Source organism: Peromyscus eremicus, chromosome 12 (genome assembly GCF_949786415.1).
Source record: "Peromyscus eremicus chromosome 12, PerEre_H2_v1, whole genome shotgun sequence".
Lineage (NCBI taxonomy): Eukaryota > Metazoa > Chordata > Mammalia > Rodentia > Cricetidae > Peromyscus > Peromyscus eremicus.
In genome coordinates, this window is record NC_081428.1 from 51404163 (window position 1) to 51426006 (window position 21844).

Consider the following 21844-nt stretch of genomic DNA (forward strand, 5'->3'; position numbering starts at 1 on the left):
ACATGGAGCACTACAGGTAGTATGGTACATTCAAACTACATGAGCTAACCAAGTTAGGTATTTGGCTACCTACACATGTCCTAGAAAATGAAGGGTACTACTGCAAATTGATCTCCATATCCCATCATAAATGACCCATCCTTTGTGGGATTAGAGACAGTACCTCAGCAGATGGCTGGGACAGTTTCAGCTCTTGGAAGATCTAATAAGAAGGTGCAGACACAGAAAAATCTACTTACTTGTTTACAGGACATGCTCTGCCATTAAGGCAAGCAAGAGATACTCACTGCCAATGATAACAGATATTCATTCATTCACCACCTATCCACTGATCCTCCAGCTCCTCTACTTAGATCAAGGCATTGTTCAGAAGGGGGAAGAAGCACACAAACATAAAATATAATACCCTCTTTCCATACAGAGATTTCTAATTCAAGGCAGCATAAGATAAGTGATGGCTGCTGCCTTTGAAAATGCTTGAAAAAGTTTTAGATCATCATTAGCTTGGCTTACGGTGGAAAGTGTCACAGACAAAGTGTGACCTGATTGACTGGATATGCTGGGAAATTATATTCTGATGCTAATATGTAAGTGCAACATTAAGGTATTTAATACACAATTAAATAGCTGAGGAAAAAGAGAGAATAAACTAGGTCATTTGTATATGTATTAATTCTTACAAAACTGAATTCATTAAATATAGTCTCAATTTTAATTATTAGCTATTTAATTTCTTTCTATTTAATTTTAAGCTACTTCTTAAACACAACAATTAATATTTTGAAGTTCTGCAGAATAGAATTTAGGTTTACAATCTGTCATGCATATTTAATCAAGGATAATTACTAAACTTACCAGTTATCAGATCATCCCATTTGCAGATAGTGTTCATAAATAGCTGTATAAATTGTCTGTATTATCAATGTGATAAAATGTCAACTTAACTCTGTTTATAGTCAGTTTAAAAATATTTTGTGGAATTTAAAGTCAAGAAGATTAGGTAAAATCATATTTTAAAAATAGAAGAACATGGTTTTGCACATATACATACGTTTATAATTTAACATACATACTCAATCACATATATGTTCTAAAAAACTTCTTTTAACATATAGAACATGTGTCTTTCCTAGGGAATCACAGAAAACACCCGAAACCATTTCTGCACAAACAGAACAACTTCTTCATTTGGATATTAGCTTCGCCAAAAGGATGAGAAAAGACAGAATAATTTCTTAATGGGGCAATCACAATCTGGTTATTTAGCAATTTCATTTGTGTATAATTGTTACTGCCTAATTAAATGAATATAACATATAGGAAATGATCCCATCTAAAATTTGCAAGAAAAATGTATTTTAAACCATGAATCTTCATTAATTTAATGAAATTAAAACTTATAGATGAACAAGGAAAAACTGAATTAGTTATGTAGTATGCTATACAGGCTTATTATATAGGAATGGAAAAGCAAGGTTATATGAATACAACTAGTCTATGTCAGCTTATACAAAGACATCATTTTCCCTCCAACAAAATATGTACTAACCAAATTCTACCTTCCTATATACATCAACTCACTAAGACAATTTTTTATGACCATATAGAACTCTAGCTCTTAGCAACTGTGAGAAAAATCTCTTGGGCAGATTAGATTTATAAAATATAAATTCTTGGGACATAATGTTAGGTAAATGTGTTTATACTCTCTCCCTAAAGTTGCTTACACATTTTTAAGTAGTCATAGTTTTTGAGAATAAACTGTTTCTAAGTGTTAATAGACCCAGCTGTCTTCAATGTAGCCCATATAGACTGAGTTTCTCTCTCGTCCGTGAAGTTGGGAGTAATAGCAGAGAGAGTCACAGACTACTAGGTCACTCTAGGTGGCCATGGACTAAAAGCTCCATACATTTCTTAAGCCATGTTCATATACTTATTTATTTATTGGTTTTCCAAGATAGGGTTCTCTGTATAACAGTCCTGGCTGTCCTGGAACTCACTTTGTAGACTAAGCTGGCCTCGAACTCAGAGATCCACCTGCGTCACATTTAAAAGTTTTTAACACCATTTTCTTGTTCAGTTTTTTTAGAAAATGACAAAATAAAATAAAAAATGTCCCACAATACATTGTCCACATGAGTAGTGCAATAATTACATGGACTAATAGAAATGTAGTCTATACTACATCAGGCCTTCCTATTCTAGCCTTAATTGAAGCAGCTTCCTTTTGCATTCCTTATGAGCCTTGGAAACTGTAGGAGTTGTGTTAGGAAGTCGGTTTTGTTCTAGAGGTCACTGACAAACCCTAGTACGAATGCTACAGCAGTACACAGAGTCTACAGGGCACTTGGGACATAGGAACATGGATGAATTCTGTGGTTAAGAATCAAAATCAAGGGGGTTGGGGATTTAGCTCAGTGGTAGAGCGCTTGCCTAGCAAGCTCAAGGCCCTGGGTTCGGTCCTCAGCTCCAGAAAAAAAAAAAAAAAAGCCGGGGGGCGGCGGCGGCGGCGGCGGGGCACGCCTTTAATCCCAGCACTCCTGAGGCAGAGACAGGCGGATCTCTGTGAGTTCGAGGCCAGCCTGGGCTACCAAGTGAGTCCCAGGAAAGGCGCAAAGCTACACAGAGAAACCCTGTCTCAAAAAACAACAACAACAACAAAAAAAAAGAATCAAAATCACCCAAAATAGCAAACAAAATTCCAAAGGTAAGTATATATACTGAATCATTGTACCAGCTTGACAAAGGTACACACACATACATAGCAGACACACATCTGTAAAGTCAACATTTTTAAAGCATTTGGGCCCTAAAAGGAATCTACTAGCAATGTGTTAATAGCAAAGACAGCCAAAACAATAAAGTAGCATCTCTTTCCAAATATTTAAGGACATCGAGTGAGTGCCCCTTAGGCTGGGTTGTGGGTCTGGTAAGTTTTAGCCTATGAGAACCATATTGTCAACATCAAAGACTACTTCCCCTCTCCAAAGAGCAATTCACTTCAGATGATGCCACACAGCCAAATAATTTTATGGCCACCATATTTTTTTGTTTTTTGTTTTCTCTTTTTTTCCATTTAATCTTTTGGAACATGCCAGAGACTTGAATTCAGAAAGATGAGAAAGCATAGTAAGATTGAATATTTCTAGAACAGCAGCTAAAGTAGGGACCCCACAGCAGAAGACAAAACCTCATTCCACCTGACATTTCCCTTCCAGGGAGAGCATGCATCACTGGCTGTGGAAGGTCCCTACTGGCTATGACATATCAGACAGGCTGCAACTCCACCCCCACCCCATTCCATTCCATTGACAACTTCCCAGAGCCTATTCAGTTGGTCGCTTGTATTGAGGACAATACTATATTTGGGTTTAATATTGTGAAGACAATCATCAGTTTCCTTTGTCAAGATGATAAATTTCCCTGGAACCGCATACGGATTCTCACTGCATTCTTCTGCATGTACCATGAATACAGAAGACTAGGGTGTGACACATGGTGTTTTCCTAAGGTCAGAGGAGGAGAGGTTCCTAACAGTTAAAAGCAACCAGGACGTTAGGAGGTGATCTCTAAAAGAAGAGCAGAACACGAGCAACATTTTGTAGCATACAATTACTACAGGTTTTCTCTCTGGCTTAGCTGGGCATCTAAGAACTGTGCACACGACACAGCTGCTCAGAACAGAAATGCACCAAAAGTTAGCAGAGGGAAACTTCAGAGTAACAATTATTCCCACTTTCACTTCCCCCTCCTACCACCCTGAGCTCTTCCTCCCTGCCCCAGCCACTCACCTACCTTCTCCCTCCCACAAGCATGTTTGCTAGGCATGGCGAGGCTGACAGCCCTATGTGGCAGCCCAAAACTTATACCTGCAGGCTGCTCCTGAGCCTCGAGGCTCAAGGCTCTGCCATTGTCCAGAGCACGCTCGGCTGTACAAACTAAGAATCTCCATCACTCTGTTTGATCATTTGGCAGGCTTTTTTACATTTTTTTTTTTAATTTTAAAATACCCTTTATTTCCTGCCTGCCTCAGAGGCACCAAGAATAGAATCCTTGCTCCATCAAATTCTGGAACCTCACCACTCACCAGGACTGTGGTTCCTGATCCAGGGAGTGACGGCTGAGAAGCTGCACACAGTCTCTTGAGAGTGTCCAGGCCTGGCTGTTAAGCTCCCTGCCCTGATTAGTTTGTTGAGTTCACAGTGTTCCAGAGTGCTGAAGCACAGAAATTAGGGAGGGGGGGTGGTGGAAGGAAAATCACTGGAGCCTCTTACGATCTAACTTCCACTAACTGAGAGGAAATGTCTTATAAATAAACAACAGCAAGAGAAACACACACACACCAAAAAAAAAAAAAAAAAAAAAAAAAAAACCTATCCCGTCCTGCCAGAGGAATGTACATTATTGTCTCCGGACGGAAAACTTTGCACCACACCAGAATGCAGCCATGTCTCCTGAAACTACCTCTCTTAAAACAGAAAGAAAAAGAGAATCAAGGAGGAAAGGTGGGGAAGCTTCTCTCGTGTCCCTGAATTCTGTTGGGAAGTTCATGTGAGTTCCCAGTAGACAGGCTACACTAAGTAGTTTCAGCAGTCTGTGTTCCAGGGGTTCGTGCGGAGGCTGCCTATTAACAAAATTTCATTTCTGCCCGGATCATTGCTCTACCATCCGGACATTTTCAGAAGGGAAGTTCAGGGAAGGGGGGAAGGGTGCAACTGTGGAGGAGAGGAGAAAAGAGGGCAAAGGGAAACTCCTGATGACCCGGAATACCCTAGCCACAGCCAGGAGCCATGATAAGCAAGCCCCCACCCACTACCGTCCCCTGCTTGTTGAGGACTTGAAGATGCAGTTGTGTTTAATCTACTTACTCTTTCTGCTCGGGAGGCTGAGGTTCCTACATTTCCAGCTCATGCTGGACTGTACGGTAAGCAACAAGTGAAATGAGTTCTGTGAGCTCATTCTAGTCCTTCGACTCCTGTCCACATCACTAAGCGACTGCACAGCTTGGCACAGGCCAGGATGAGTCAGCAGTCTCTGGTCATGAGAGGCCAGGCCTGGAATAGCATTGGGGTGTGTGTGTGGGGCGGGGTGGGGGGGTGGGGGAGGCAGGTCAGGAGCAAAATGAAGCAGAAAGGCAGCCTAGATGGCAGGACTCAACTGTGCAATATGCAGGATACTGCAGGTCACAATGAAAGAGCCTCATCAGCTCTGGGGTAAAGAATACAGAACTGCAGAAAGAATAGCAGCATCATAAGACCAAAACAGACTCTGCAGGCTAAAGCATGCTGGTTACTACTACATGAGCACCTATTTATTCCATGTGCTGTAAATTCAAGTCAAAACAGGTGGTTATATATTATACTGTCTCAGCATTCTGATATGGTTTCCCAATTGCTTTTCCAATTGCTAAGTAGCAAAACAAAATAAGACAAAACAGAAAGCACAGCAGTTGTGTAGAGAAGTAGTATATTCCATAATGTAATGAAATCATAAGTAAGAGTAACTGATACATTAAGGGTGGACATTTGGGCTGACTGTGTCCTTATATAAGCTTCACAGATAGCATTAAAGTGAATCACTCTCTACATCAAGTCTGACAATAGAAAAGAGCCGAGAGAAAAGAGACAGAGCAAGTTCAATGGTACATACACAGGGGCTACTGCATTGTGTCTGTATTTCTACACAACAGGTACAGTATATAGGGTTCTGTGAGGAAGTGGCCTTTCCTACCCCCAGGATTCTGAAACATCACTCCTGTACTGTACATTATAAAATAGCTAGAGGTAAGCCAAAATGAAAGGAGGGGGAAAATTCAAGTTAAAAAAAATAAATCTGTGATAGAGAGGCAAACTTCCCTGCAAGTCAACTGATAAAAAACTACGTAAACCAGACAGATACTAAGATACCATATCTAGGTAAGCCTACTGAGCTGGACACTGAGAACTTGTAAGCATCAGAGGGGGAAGGCTATCTCAAATTTGGTGGTTTGGAACTGTATGGCATGGGAAACAGAATAAGTCAATGGAGTGGAGAAACACTAGAGGACAACTTGATGGAAGTTTGAAGGGGAGCCATGAAGAATTAGAACACATTCCAAGCTTTTAGCCCTCAGATGTACAAGTAAGTGTGTGTGTGTGTGTGTGTGTGTGTGTGTGTGTGTGTGTGTGTGTATGCTAAGAAAATATGTAGGACAGTTTCTGTACCTTTTATCCCACCGTAGCATATCACTTCAAGCATACCATCACATATTCAAGGAATTTCCTAGTCTGTTTCTTTCTCTTGAAAGGGGAGTGACAGTATCATCCTAACTGAAGTATTACAAAGGCTGAGTTGGTGTTTATCCATTTTCATCAGAGCTGTGTCTGTCTGATGGTGAACACATCATAGACTATTATTATTACTACTATTCTTAGATCATTATATCACCCCTATGAGTGCCCACTACAAGAAACTCTGGTATTGTTGTCCCGCGGGATTGAGTGGAACCAGCAGAGAAACTATAGTCAAATTAGTTGAGTGTACTGCTTAGCATGCTGCTTTGAAGAGCTTGTTTTTGTTTGGGATGTTAAATATTACATGTGAACACAGAATGCTGATGATCTATTATGTGAAAACCTTGATTTGGGGAATCTATGTTGTCAAAACCTGACAGTGTCCAGTAACTAGAAGCGTAAAAAAAGAAGAGGAATTTTTAGAAGCTACTCCAAAAGCAACAGTATAAAAGTGCTATTGGCCTTGACCACATGATGAGTGTTTTTTACCAAAGGGGAAAACTTAGTCCAGTTGATCGTCCCAACCTAATTGATTAATTGTGGGTCTGACCATCTGGCTGATGAATGCTGACACCCAGCAGTGATTACTGTGTAACACAAGTCCGGATGTGCTCTCCATGATTCCTCCCACAATAATGGCAACAGTGAACTTCAGGTTAGTTTATTCAGGCCTCTTGGCTCAATCTCTTCATGGAACAGTGCTTGTGGCAGGGAATATTTTACTAGATCTGGTCAAGCATATCTTCTCTTGTTTCAGTGGCCCCTCCCTTCCAACTCCACTCCTAGCCTCTCCTGAGCCCTCTTGGACATAATCGTTTTTTCATGCAAAGCATTCCCTCTGTAGTTCTCATCATGCTGCCGGTTCTCTCCTCTCTGGGTGCTCCATTCTGAAAAAGATCACACTGCTCTAAAAGGCTTGTACTATTGTTTCACAGGGGAGCTTACAGAGACATTTTCATTGTTTCTTCTGTACTAGTTTACTATAAATTACTCTGTTTACAAAACAGAAAATTATTTCATCTAAGTCACAAAGCCGAGTACAAGTTCTACAATGGTTCAATCCTGCATTAGGTTATAAGAAATAAAAAGATTAAGAGAAGATAATTTTTTACATCTTATGGTTATTTCTCATTTTCAGAAGTGTCCCATGGATAGGAACCATCCTTCCCCAAAAAACTAAAGCAAGGATTCAGGGTAGCATTTCACAGTTAGAGAAAGCCAGCCAGCTTAAGAAAATAACAGGGATCAGTAATCATGCTCCCTACGAATCCATCTACATCTAGAGATAGCATGTATGCAGAATCCCCCAAGCAAATCAGATCTGAGTACATGCAAACTTTAGTTATTACAAACAAGTTTGTTTCTTTCCATTCTGGAAAGGCATGAAAGAGCAAAACGATACCAAATGGCTTACAAAAGCTTGTCTGAGGAGTCACAACAGACCATCATCCTCTTTTTCTTTTCTTTTCCCATTCCAATTTCCACCTTTGAAATCATCCTGCTTCTTGGTTTCCACAGATGCTGAATTCCTCTTATGTTTCAGGCTGCATTAGTGTTAATTTTCAGTAGAGAATGGTAGCAGCATGCTGAAATACAGAGTTCTGTATGGGGAGTTGGGAAATGTTTTTGGCATGATTGTCAGTAAACAACTCTGTGTCTTGGGCAAGTCAAGTCCCTTAACTCCCTATGTCTCAGTCTCTTCATTGAAAAATGATAGGGTAGGACTGCATGAACTCTGCTGCCTCTGCCAACACTGAGACTCTATGGTTCTATAGCTCATTTCCCTTTTTCTCCCCTCTGGCATCAAATGCTCAACAACTCTGTATAGAATAATTTTTCTACTCTCAGTTACTGAAGGAAAAATATCTCCTTTATTTACCGCTGAATATTTTCTATTTGTATCTCCTCTTTCTTTTTGATGTTAGATATTTTTGAGTCATAAACATGAACATATTCCGATAGATGCTTTAAATTTGAAGGCATTTAAGGAGAATAGCTTTCCCATGTAGAACATTTAGTGGAGCTCTGCATGGAGGAAGCCAGTCATCCAAAAGTGGAGCAAAGGGGCCAATTCACAAATGAGAGGAAGCCTTTCATAATAAGAGTCTCCAGGCTCTTCAATTTAGATAAAGCTCAAATGCTATCAACTCCCAACTACTTTTCCAATCAGTCCCAGACACCATCGCAGACACTTAGGACTACAAATCTGAGGACCAGTGCTGGCAGTGATGCAGTTCTTATTTCACCTCCACCATCCATTGCCAAGTAGGATTTAGGATGGCATAGTAATAAGAGCCAAGAGGACAATCTGTCATTTATTTTCCTCCAAACTTTTTGAAATTTCCCATTTGGGCTCTGTTTCCCAGCTTTAATTTGGTAACTGCCATTTTTCAGCATTTCTTTTAACAGGTTACTAATAATTTCTGATACAGGATCTCATATTTCATTTTCTGCTGCTAGAACTGCTGTTAATATTTCATCTGCCTTCAACTCAGCCCTGAATAAAGGCTGCTGAGTTTCAGATACTCTGTTAACACTTAGGTTCTGGGAATTTCATCACCAGTGCTCACTTAGTTGGTCTATGTTTGGTTAAGTAAAAGTAATGGGTTATCTGTGTAGGAAATATCTCAAGATGTGCTAAACATGTTACTGATTCTTAAGGCATCTCCACCCTCAAGCTCTGATTGACAGCAGATGCCCTATTTGTTTTCCAAGGTAACCTGTGATTGGCTTAATTTTTGAAAGCAGAGTGGTTGTTAAGAGCTGAGGCTCACAGGAAGATCTAGGTTCAATTTTCTTTTGTCTGAAATTTGTTAGATGTATCACCTGGGAGCCAGTGCTTCTTTCCATTTGTAAGAGAGTTCGAATAAGTAGCTGTATTACTATGAGGAGCCAATAAATTAAAGTGTTGAAGATTACTGAATTCTCAATAAATGATGGGTATCACTATTAATAATTTACAAATTCACATCATGTAATTACTGGGTTTTGACACCTTTTCTAAGGTCAACAAATTATATCTGAATCTGGATTTTTTTGTCGCTTGCTTTATCTATAGCTTTCAATAATAAATTCCCAGTGAACTGAAGTAAAGTCCTTTAAAGTGTAGCTCAGTAAAGTCTTATGTACAGATAGTATGCAGCATCACTTTTTTGTTGCCTTTCTATGTAACACAAAATTCCCAAAACATTTTCTTCATTCAATATCGAGCCCTGATCTTAATTGGACTTGTACAGACATATTGACTTCCTCCAACCCCTAGCATTACAGATTATTTTAATGTTATTTCAGTGTGTATGAAGCAGGGTCTATCAGAAGAGAAAAGCCACACTACAGTAAAGAACTATTAACATAAAAAGTGGCTGAAATAATGGGAGAGAACATTGTAAGAAATAACAATAACTCTAAAAAAAAAAGAACAACAAATATAAGGAATAGCTGCTACTTGTACAATTGAGATTGCATGCTCAAGGAAAAGCTGTTTTTATCTTTAGACAAGGATCCAGACCTTGTTGCGCACACACACACACACACATACAAACACACACAAATTCCTTTTTGATTTTAGATCTAAACCTTGTTCAACAAGGCATAGACATTGCCCACTGAATGTCAGAGAAGTGCCGGGGAGCTTTCTCAACAGGAATTGTTGGGTACCTGTACTCTTGGATGGCTGTGTGGCTGAGTGATGCATGATAGCAGTGGTGGAGAACAGGTAGTGGGGTTGCTATCTGTACTCAGCTAGAGCACGGGGTATCAGTGTGTGCCACACAGAAGAATGTTAGAGATCTATGCAAAGGAAAGAAGGCGAGTTCTGGTAAGTCATGCACAATGCAGGAGGTAGATGGAACCAGGAGGGCAATCCTCTTTCTTCTGCAGTATATCATCTACTGGACTCTGAGCTGACAAAGTACCTTCAGAGCAGTGGGCAAAGGAAAATACTTAACTTGATCGTAGCCATAAGCCTGAGAAATGATACAGGAAAGTACTTAAAAGAGTCGTGTATTGCATTGGTGTAGAGAAGGTAAGGAAGGATAAACTTAGACTTGAAAGGTAATGTACTAGTATGGTTGAAATGAGAAATGTCTCCCACAGGCTCATGGATTTGAACATTCGGTCCCCTGCTGGTGGCTGTTTGGCAAGGCTTCAGAACCTTGAGGAGGTTCAGACTTGCTGGAGGAAGTACATCACTGGGGGTTGGGGATTGAGAGTTTAGAGCTTTGCCCAACTTCCAGTTAACAGTTTCCTTACTGGGGATAAGATGGGATCTCTAAGCACAAATAAACTCTTTCTGTTTTAAGTGCCTTTGGTCATGGCATTTTATCACAGAAACAGAAAACCAGTTGGTAACAGGTAAGGTATTATTATTTGCTCACACATTTCATGAAATAATTCACTTTGGAGATTACAATCTAGCGCTCTCAATGTATTGCACTTTTATTTATGTTCATTAATAAACTGACTCCCTCTGCATTGCTGGATAAGTACTGTCAGAGTGAAGGATAATAAGAGGTCACTAAATGAAAACCTATACAGCACTAAGTTTAAAAAAAATCACAGTACTGATATTTGTACCCTTCTCTTCAAGAGCTGCCCATATGTATTTAAATGTTTACAATTTACTCAAGGAAAAGGGCATACAGAAATATTAAAATATTGATCAAACTCTGTGACTCTAGGTCAGTAACCCCCACCCCACACACATCAGAATCTCAATGATATGGATTATTAGGAATCATTACAAATAATCCAGTTTGAGAAAGGCAAAAAGTAGCCTTGATTCTCATGTTTTTCTTTCTCTGTCCTAACTACTGGTCAGTATGTTCTAGGTTTTTCCTATAACTACTCTCTTACATTGTTATACTTTCAATATTAAACAAAAAAGCACCAGTGAGTAACCAGTTGGGTTCATTCCTAAAGACATGTAATGATTACTGTTAGAACTAGCTTTACATATAGGTAGGGATGTATACTCAAACACAACTCCCCTTCTTTTGCTTGATTTCTTAATTTAGGAAATTTTTATTTTGTAAGTAGAAGTTGAGTTTAGAAACAGAAACCTCTTATATGAGAGGATTGTTTGCTTGTTGCAGAGATCTGAGCACAGACTCTAACTGGATCAGTAGAGTGCTAAAGGAAGTGTACTTGGGGAGGCTCAGAGCAAAAAGCATATACCTCACCCCCAAAGCCATCTTCACCTAGGCCTGAACCCAAGTTGTACTCATGTCACTGCAAGGGAACAGATCTTGTTTCAAGTCGTGCTTTCTGAAAACCAACAGTAACGTCTAGTAAGGCAAGGCTTTCTGGATCCTCCCAAATCCTCTCTCACAATCATACTGCAGGCATGTCTGTCAGATGCAGGTGGCTATGTTGAAGATTTTCTTTTATCTGTGTTACATGTAAATACTGAGGGAAAACAGAATGACCCTACATTGAAGCCCTCCATCCATTCCACATTCACATAGCTCTCACATTCAGTCCTTGAGCTGAGAGGAGATGATGCAAACAGAGCATCAGAGATGCCTGGGAAACAGGCTGGCAAGTCCATTTTATTTTAGTTTGCCCTTCTGTTCAGCTGGCTTTTCTGCTATGACCCACTACACTTACCCTGTCGGCTGCTCTTACTAGCAACATGCCTTTTTAATCAGCCTTCCTGGGGTCTGCATTTGATTACAGCATTTGTGTTCTATTTTGATTCTTTTGTACTGTGCCCTGTGGTGTTAGCTTGAAAGGTGTTATTTATAAAATGAAATTCTATTGTATTGCCACTTGGATTCAAAGAGGACATATAATATTAATGTAGAATGTATTTAATAATATCTTGAAACTATTAAATCAATTTCTTCAGGAGAACACAGAGGGGAAGGAGGAAAGTGGGTTAGGAACCAGGTAATAAGACTTAAGTATCACCTGAGCCTTTCTTCACGAGCTCCCGAAAGCTGGCAAGAGAAACAGTTTCCTAATGGCAGGGTTCTAAGGAGAGGACTACCTTCCTGAGCCAGACCAGGGCAGCACACACCTGTTTAAACATTCAACTGTGCAGGCCAAACATTTTCCTAGGCTTCAGATGCAAATGATTTTTACTAAGAAAATCATGGGACGAGACATGAATATAACTCACTTATGACCCAGAAAGGCTTAGATAAAGAAAGAAATGCAATCGGCCACTGCTAGAGAGCCTTTTTCGTTATTTATAAAGATTTCTTCTCCCTTCTGATACTTTTCAAAAGCAGAAAATTCTAGTGCTACCAAGAAAACAAGTTTCTAGGTTGTCATAATTAGAATGATTTTCTCACCTACCCAAATTGCTGGTTTCTTTCTACCTGCTGGGCTTATAGTACGAGGTTCATGGATTGGTTTGATAGAAGAGTACTCATCTTTTCTTCACTTCCACTTCTAATGCAAACCAAAGTCTGAACTATTCTCTCACTGCATCACAGCTAGTGCAGCATGTCTGTGGTGCAGACATTCCATGTGTCCACTACCCCTTTTTTGTTTTCCTCTTCACATCCCTGAAATTGACAGCTAACTGCTATTTAGATAGGGAGTAAGAGATGGCCACATGTGGCAGATGGTTTGTGCTCTGTAGACATCGTAAGTAACACGGGACGTGGACACTGTAATATGCAAAGGGAAGCTGGTCGGGCAGCCGTGGCGGCTGTTTTCACCTGCCCTCACTCACTGGTTTATATAATTCCAAGAAATTCAGAATCCAGCTTTCCAATAACCAGAAAGGGAATAATTACATTTTTTAAAAAAAATCTTCTAATTGCACTGAGCTGCTTTGTGGATGGATGATCTAATGATTCTAGAATGTTCTAAATTCCTTCAAATGAAAGTGATATAGAAATGTATATATAGTAAAGTGATAGTTCAGAGACCATATTTGTTTGCTAAATCTAGAAATTAGGGATACTGACAAAGAAATGACCTTCTCTCCTTTTTGGAATAAACCATATATAAAAATGAGATGCCAAAACCAAGGAGCTAGGATGTATTAATGGCTATACATCTCAATCTTGACTGTATCATATTATCAGCTATTTCATGAAAAAAATCATATTGTTCAATCTCTGTATCCACTCAGCTTCTACCTCATTAGTTTGTGTTATGTAAGTTGTCCATTAATTAATATATGTTAAAAATACTGAAAAATAGCATAAAATATTGGAACTGAAAGTACAGATAATGTTGCCTTATTTTGTGGACAATAAAATAAGTAACTGTCCTAATTTAGTGTCTGTTGCAGTGATAAAATACCAAAAGCAAGAGCAACTTGGGGAGGAAAGGGTTTATTTCATCTTATAGTCTATCATGGAGAGAATTCAAGGCAGGACCTAAAGCAAAGGCTATGGAGGAATGCAGCTGAGTGCCTTGCTCTATATGGCTTGTTCAACCTGCTTTCCTTTACAATCGAGGAGCCCCTGTCCTGAGTGTCACCACCCATAGTGGAGCGGGCCCTTCCACATCAATTAAGAATCAAGAAAATGCCCTTCAGAACTGCCTACATGGCAATCTAATGGAGGCATTTTTCTCAACTGTGGTTCCATCTTCCCAAACAACTGTAGCTTATATCAAGTTGACGAAAAATCTAAACAGCCCAGTAACTTATAAAAGGGTCAATATTAATAATGTAAGTCTTTAGCAGAGTTGTTTTAAGGTTCTGCTAATGAAAATAAATTGCTCAACCAATTAAAATGAAATAGGAGCTCTTTTGTCAAAATATGAAGCACTGATTAGGGGCTGGAGAGAGTGTTCAGCAGTTAAGAGTGTATACTGCCCTTGCAGAAGACCTGAGCACAGTTTCCAGCACCCACAATGGGTGGCCACACCTGCCTCTAACCACAGCTTCATGGGATGCTGTGTCTTCTTCTGGACATTGCTGGCACCTACACTCACAGCTGCATGTACTCATACAGACACACATATCTATACATGTGACAAAATATAATAAACCTCAAAAAGTGAAGCACTATTTAACTCAAATAATCTGATGTATTCTAATGTAACTAAGGAGGTTGGATCTAAAGTAACAAATCTCATTAAATGGCTACATAGGCATGCTGGCAATGCTAAGTTACTGAAGCTACACATCTTAATAGTCTGCATACTTGGCCAGTCACTGGTGCATTTTACAGGCAAAATTAAGATCTAACAGACAACAAATAGGGATGAAATTAGTGTGATGGCAGAGTATAGAACGTTACCTATCATCTTGTCCCAGAACTAGAGCTCTAATAATGCTATTGGAACCACAATATTCTGAACAGAATCTAGCTAAGAAGTAGAAGCATGCTACTACTAAGAGGACACAAAGCAAGAGCAGTTGCACTTATGTGGCAATAGGAGTCATTTCACTGTAGCTGGGACATTACCTCCTCCAAACTAGCTTAACCTAACGCCGACAGGACTGCACAGACCGTGAGTCCCCCTGTGGAAAACGGAGCAAGTTTAGGCAGTGTAGCTCTTTGCCTGGGTTCCTGGCTTGACTGGAAACTTCTTTGGGGCTGCTGCTGCCTGGCCCCATTGAGAACCCTTCTCACCTGTGGACCCCTGTTCTGTGGGGCAGCTAGGAACAAAGGAGAGGGAGAAGTGATTCCTCCTAAGTAGTTCTCTGAAGGATCTGGAAGAGGTGCAGAACTGAGGCTTTTTTCTCCATGACGGAGATAAGTAAGTGAAGCAGATCTTCCTCCTAGAATATCTGAGAACACTTTGTGTAGCTAATTTCCACTTCGCATCATAGGTGGCCATGAGTGACCAGCAAAGTGAAGTCCCCTCATATCAAGCAGTGATCCCAGGTAAGTTATTCTCAGTCACTCCTAGTCTCTAGACTGGAGGGTGGGCAGTTGCTCCTTCAGACACACAAGACTATATAGCAAGCTTGTAAGAAAGGAAGACTCTAGAAAGCACGATACCATCAAAGAGAACAAATCAACCAACGGAAAGAAATGGAGATCTGTGGACTGACTTGGGAAAATTCAAAGCAGTTGCCTTACAAATGCTAGGTGATTTGCAAAAGAATACAGACCAATGGCTAAGACAATTGAACAAAACAGGAAAAGGAAACATGATCAACATAACAAGGGAGAGAACAGCACCAACACAGAGACAAGCAAGAACTACCGGAGCTGAAGAACGCAAAACTGATCAGAAATATTCACGAGAGTTCTGTGTCTCAAAGCAGACTTGGTCAAATAAAGAATCAGTGAACTTGAAAACAGATACTTCAAAATTATGCACTTAAGGAAACAAAAAGAAAAATAAAATAGAAAAAAATGAACTAGTTTAACTCACAGGAAGTGAACCAGAAACACATTATGGAAGTGTAGAGGCAGGAGAGAGAGATGGGAGGGAATGATTTACAGAATCAAAAGGGAAGACAAATGTAGAGATGGAAATAAATATTCCTAAAGGCCAAAGAAATCCAAATAGATCTTAAGAGTACGAGGCATTATGTAATCAAATTGTTAAAAGAATAAAGAAAATTTTTTAAAGTAGCAAGAGAAAAACAACTGTCGTGTTCAAGACAGATGTTCAGAAGTTTGCTCATACCACTTGGCAGGCCAGAAGAGAGTAGAGTGATACATTTAAAGCACTGTAGAGGAAGTTCCCAGGAATCCATAAGGATGACTCTAGCTTAGACTACTAGCAATAGTGGAGAGGGTGCCTGAACTGGCTTACCCCAGTAATCAGATCGGTGAATACCCTAATTGTCATCATAGAGCCTTTCTCCAGTAACTGATAGAAGCAGATGCAGAGATCCAAAGCCAAACACCAGGCCGAACTCCAGGAGTCCAGTCCAAGAGAGAGAAGAGGGATTCTATGAGCAAAGGGCATCAAGACTGTGATGGAGAAACCTACAGAGACAACTGAACCAAGCTAGTGGGAGCTCATGAACTTTAGACGAACACCTGCGGAGCCTCCATGAGACTGAACTAGGAAGGACCTCCGTATAAACGAGACAGTTGTGTAGCTTAATCTGCTTAAGAGCCCTCTGGCAGTAGGATCAGGATCCATCCCTGGTGCATGAGCAGGCTTTTTGGAGCCCACTACCTATGATGGGACACCTTGCACAGCTTTGAGGCTGGGGTGGGGTGGGGGCTTAGACCTGCCTCTACTGAATGTACCAAGCTCTACTGACTCCCCATGGGAAGGCTTACCTTCTAGTAGGAGAAATGGGGGGTGGGTTGGGAGGGAAGCAGGAGGGGTGGGAGGAGGGAAGAGAGGGATCTGTAATTGGTATGTAAAATGAATAAAAAATTTAATAAAAAATAAAGTAAAATAAAAACAAAAATAAAGCACGTAGCAATAAACTATTAACTAAAAACACTGTAGCCAGAAAAACTGTCCTGAAATATCAGGGAGGTAATAAGGTAAAGACTTCTTCAGACAAACATAGGTTGAGAGAGTTCATTACAAGTAGATACACTTAGACAAGAGTAACCCTGAGGAGAGCTGAAGTGGAAGGATGCTGATCTGCAGCACTGAGAACATAGGAAAGGGAGGACTCACTGATAAGTTGCCAACTACTGGAGATCACTAACACTGTAATGAAAGTGCACGAATCACTTTCAACTCCAGGATGTTGAAGATAGGAACACACAAACAACTATAATAACTTGATACTGTATACATAGGGAAGTGGAGAGAGCAGAGAGGAAAGGCACAAGGGTGCTGGATGCTCTCAACTGTTACCAGTTTAAAGAACTTTAAAGAAGCACTTTAAGTTATTTAATGGAAGCTTCACGGCAAAAACATAAAAATCTTTATAGTTATACAACGAAAAGAGAAAGGAAAGGAGGACTGTCATCACCACCTCTGAGGCTGAGGCAGGGGAGATCACAAGTCAGGGGTCAGCTTGGGCAACTTAGCAAAGACACTGTCAATTTAAAATTTAAACAGTAAAAAACGAAAGGTTTGGAGATAGAGTTGACATCTAGAGAAGCAGAGAGGGAAGGCAGAAAAGGAGGAGGCAGGAAGGAGTCAGCAAGAGGGGGAAATGGGAGAGGGGAGAGGAAGGCACCAATACAAAAAGAACAACAAAACATCAGACCACAGTGGAAAACAGGAAAAGGAGTTACAAAATACACCGAAATTGGCAAAGTGGCACAATAATTCTTCACCTAATATTTGAAATAAACAAATGATATGCCCCAATCAAAAAGACATAGAACATTTGAATGGATTAAAAATAAAAGAGCATTAACAATAAAACCAAGATCCAGACAGGTATCACCTAAGAGAAACTCACTTTCCTTGAAGGACACATAGATTGAAAGGGCAGGGCTGGAAGGGTGTATTCCATGAAAATCATAACCACATTAGACTGATTAAGTCAAACTGTCATTAGCAGTGAAGAAGGTCATTACCTGATAAGAGGATCAATTCATTATGGAAATTAACAATCTGCTGGACCAGAAGCATCATGATTGGAATCCTCATGACAAGAACTGCAACTAGGTAAGTGTAAATTTCTACTATTGCACACTATAAGTCTCCAAAGAACGACTTCTCATTTTTGCAAAGCTCTTTTTAGCATTGGAAATTCTGGAAGACTGCAGAGAACAGAACCTCGGGGAAGGGGAGTAAGTGGCAGCAACAGTCTTCAGATGGCACTTGACCATTATTTGTGTACTGCAAAAACCCAATACCAGAAACACAAGTTGGCTTTCAACTAGTAAGATCTAATTACTAATTTGGTACTTGAGCTGCTATTGCTCGTTGCGTTTTGCTAAGGCATCCTTGGTTCCTGTACTTTCTAAAAGTATCCTGTATGGAACAACCATATTACAATGAGTTTCAATCGTAGTATTCCAGGGAATCCTCATTTTCGGTTTTCTTTCCTAGTATCTCCATGTTTTGTTCAATCACGCCTGGACTTTACACTGGAATCATATTCACCCATTTATTGTGATTTAGTAAGTACTGACCATGACTGAGTTGGAAGAGGAGAAATGATCCTCAGCTCTCAGCTCTCAAGCAGAAAGCATGGGGATGCAGTGGCTACTTACTATGTAGAGCCTAGCTGTTCCTCCTGCTTTACAGCCTCTGCTCTTCCCTAGCAGAATCCAATCAGCATTCATTTATCAATCTAATTGCTTTAGTTATCTTGTAATGCACCTTATGCCTACCTTCTGCATAAATTATATTTTAGTTTTTATAGCTCACATTAATTTTCCTTTTATTTTTTGTCATTACAGTCAGATTAGAGAATGTTGCCTACCAAATAGCTATTCTCCCCAGTCTTCCTAGCAACAAGATTCTTTCCCTGTTGCTTAGATTGTGTGATTGTGAATCACCTAAATGCCACAGACTCCTTAGCATGCTAATTAGCTTCCAAAATCTCTCACCTGAGGTTTGAAAATCTGAGTGGAGAAACTGTTATAGCATTTGCTTTTGGAGTAGAGACTACATAAGTTGGGACCGGGGCTATTTTCAGGCATTCCAAATATTACCAGTCACAGGGAACTGTTGAGGAGAGAAATAAGTAGCTTTGGGTCATTTTAGGTTAGTGACTTTAAACATAAGGTGTGATTTAATCAGAAGCCAGAATAATCATGGCAGGAGGTGGAGAAAAAGACTCAGAGTTGCCTAAAGTTAGGGAGGACTTTGGTGGCGGTATTTACCGTCAGCCAAAATTGCAGGATTCTGTCAAAGGTTCCACAAACAGAAGGCTGCATTATGTAATGCATCTTGTATTCCATTGTGAACTAGTCCATACAAAAAAAGTTTCATTATTTTGCCCCCTAGATAATTTTACCACTTCCAGGCTACAACTTGCTGTCCAGAAGGGAAACTCCCTATGTCAAATAAAAGTTAAAACTGAAAGAAAAATGGCTACCCCCTTTTTAGGAACAAGTAAAATGAAATTGAACTTTTAATGGATTATGAGAACATTTAAGTTAGGTGGATGAGAAGTAATCTTGTTTGAAGGACTGCCAAATAATTTAGCAATGGTTAGCAATAATGTCTCAATTCTCTTTCTACCACTTCTAATACTGATACTAGGTGCAATACTTCAGGGCCATCTTGCAATAGAACGCTTCATAGGCAGAAGTGGAAGGTAACATATAGATTGTAGCAATAGGGTATTTGTTTTCAGAAGAAAAAAAAATGTCAGCTACCATGCTACTCTACAGTATGCATAGTTCCACACTCAAAGTGAACTGTGATGCTACTTGCCTTGATTTTACATTTCCCTTGAAGTTGGTCCCAAATCACTGCAAAAACTTGCAAGTAATAGATGACACACAGGATTTTCACTTTGGGACTATTTTACTTAGAATGATGCCTTTTAGGCTGGGTGATCATATCCCCCACTTGACCCAGCGTAGTTCCAGTTTCCCTTCTGATTGCTTGGATGCAGACATTCAATAGTGTCCACTTTCTCTTTCAAAAGCACTCCAGTTTGGATGGCAAATTATGGGGCTGCCTGAGTATAAGCCTAGCAAGAGTTATTTACACCACAGTGACAATATTTGTGTAGAGAAAATGTAAATTGCTAATACTGGTCAATGTCCACGAAGAGGAAGATATAAACTAAATCTATTGCTTACTCTCAATGCTTTAACCAGAAGGATCTTTCTATCTATCTACTGCTTAAGATGAGAAAAAAAAACCTGATTAATTATAGTGTGTGAACTATCTTGGGTTTTTCATTTTAGTAAATTTAGTTTAATTTATAAAAAGGTATATTTGTCCTTAAAATTTGCTAATGAAAAAACCACAGATTTGCAGTGAGACATTTTGAGTCTTGGATTTAAATCCTAATTCCACTATTTATTTTGTTGGCAAATTCAGATTAGTTCTGTGAACATCATTATTGCTAACTCGTTCTAAAATGGCTGTAAGGACATTTAAAAATCCAATAGAGAAAACTGTTTAAAGCTCAAAGTTACTAATAGCTATTATTATTTCGTTTTATAAACACAGTGCTTCTTTTTCAATTTCCAGGATACTTCTATGAAGAACAGCCAGACTGACCCAGGCATGTAAGCATGTGGGAGCAGGCTCTTTCTCTGTCACCTTCTTGAGCTATCGATGGGTCACACCTGGGGATGGATGTCGGCACCTACAAGGATCTAGAGAGGAAAACTGTGCAAGGAGGTCAGAGAATGAAAGGCTGGTTTCTAAAGGAAAAAGCCTTTGCCAAAAAATTAATACAGTCAATACTGGTCAGTTGTGCAGAGGTTTTCTTTTGTAAGTATTTAAGATTCATTTCTTCAGAACTTTTACTAATTACCGGATTTTTTTTTTTTTTGGTAAATTATCTTTCATCTGAATACTTTAGCAGATTTTTTAAAAAGCCTGTCCTGTCGTATATGACATTTTGTCTATTTAAAGTAACTACTCCAACAATTTAGGGTTATGAGGCCTACTTTCAGGCACCAAGATTTTCAGGAACAGACACACTTTTATCAATGAACTGTATCTTTAACAGGTAATTCTCTATTTTAAGCATAGTCGATTTGCTAGGGTATTAAAACAAGCAGTAATTGCTAAGAAACTGTGGGTGGAGGCAGCAAGTGGAGAATGCCAATGAGACTAGGATGGTTTGTTTGTTTTGTTTTGTTTTTTTGAGACAGGGTTTCTCTGTATAACCCTGGCTGTCCCTGAACTCAGAGATCCACCTGCCTCTGCCTCAAGAGTGCCCGGATTAAAGGCGTGGGCCACCACACCCAAACTCTTGGATATCTATCTCTGGACTGAAAAGGAGCAAGAGAAATCTTCCTCCATCCCCTGCAGAAAGAAATCCTCTTTCACACATTCTATCTATTAGGAGTTCATTTGTGTTTAACAAGCCCCTCTTTAAAATGCAAATTTTCCTTGTGAACCTGTAAGCCTCATTCACACCTTATTGCTAATTACTTTGGTGTTCTAGAATATGATCAACACTTAACTGATATTGGCAATCTTGGAATGAACAAATAGTTTAGGGTGGGAAACTGGAAATTCGGGTGGAATAGAGCCAGAGGTGGTAGTGTAATCACTCATGTTTGGGAAATAAGAATGGACAGACATTTTAAAGTTTTGTCTAGAAGAGGGACAGTAGCTAGGGTGCCACAGAATAGGAACTGTCCTGATTGCCAATGTCTTTCTGAGACAGAACAAGTCTGGGAGCCTACAAAAGTCAAGTTCTTAAATATTTCACCAGAATAACTTAATTGAGCTTACTCTTTTTCTTATTAATTTTTAGTAATACAACTTGGTGACCCTGGCTTCTAAGATTCACCTAATTCAAGCTCCCAGGTTTCACCATTAACTCAACAAACAAATCCCATAAAAAAGTAAATGTGGTTGAATCGCTTTACATTGTATCATAGTTGTTCTTGTCAAAGATCCTAAGATAGTGTCCTAGAATATACTGGAAAGTCTTTGAGACAACACAAATGGGTGGTATTTCTCTATGTGTTTTAGCATCATGTAACCTAGTGTCAAAAGACTAATGATCCAATCATATAATGTATGCATGGATAGAAACTTCACATTGTATCCTACATGTATCCAAATCTGTGTATATGGATATATATTATGTATCCATTGAAAATAAAACAAAACTTGGAAAGCCTGCA

At 39.5% G+C, this 21844-nt stretch overlaps 1 protein-coding gene across 3 annotated transcripts in view; it reads right to left on the minus strand.

Annotated features, from left to right (window-relative positions):
• Zbtb20 (zinc finger and BTB domain containing 20) overlaps nt 1-21844 on the minus strand; it is a 560418-nt gene that overhangs the window by 263136 nt on the left and 275438 nt on the right. Inside the window, exon 1 of one of the 3 annotated variants that reach the window (XM_059276801.1) lies at nt 4869-4981. The exons of the other annotated variants lie outside the window; for them this stretch is intronic. The gene's annotated coding sequence lies outside the window, so the exon portion shown is untranslated. Of the gene's footprint in view, nt 1-4868; nt 4982-21844 lie in introns of those variants that run through there. 3 annotated transcript variants of the gene reach the window in all.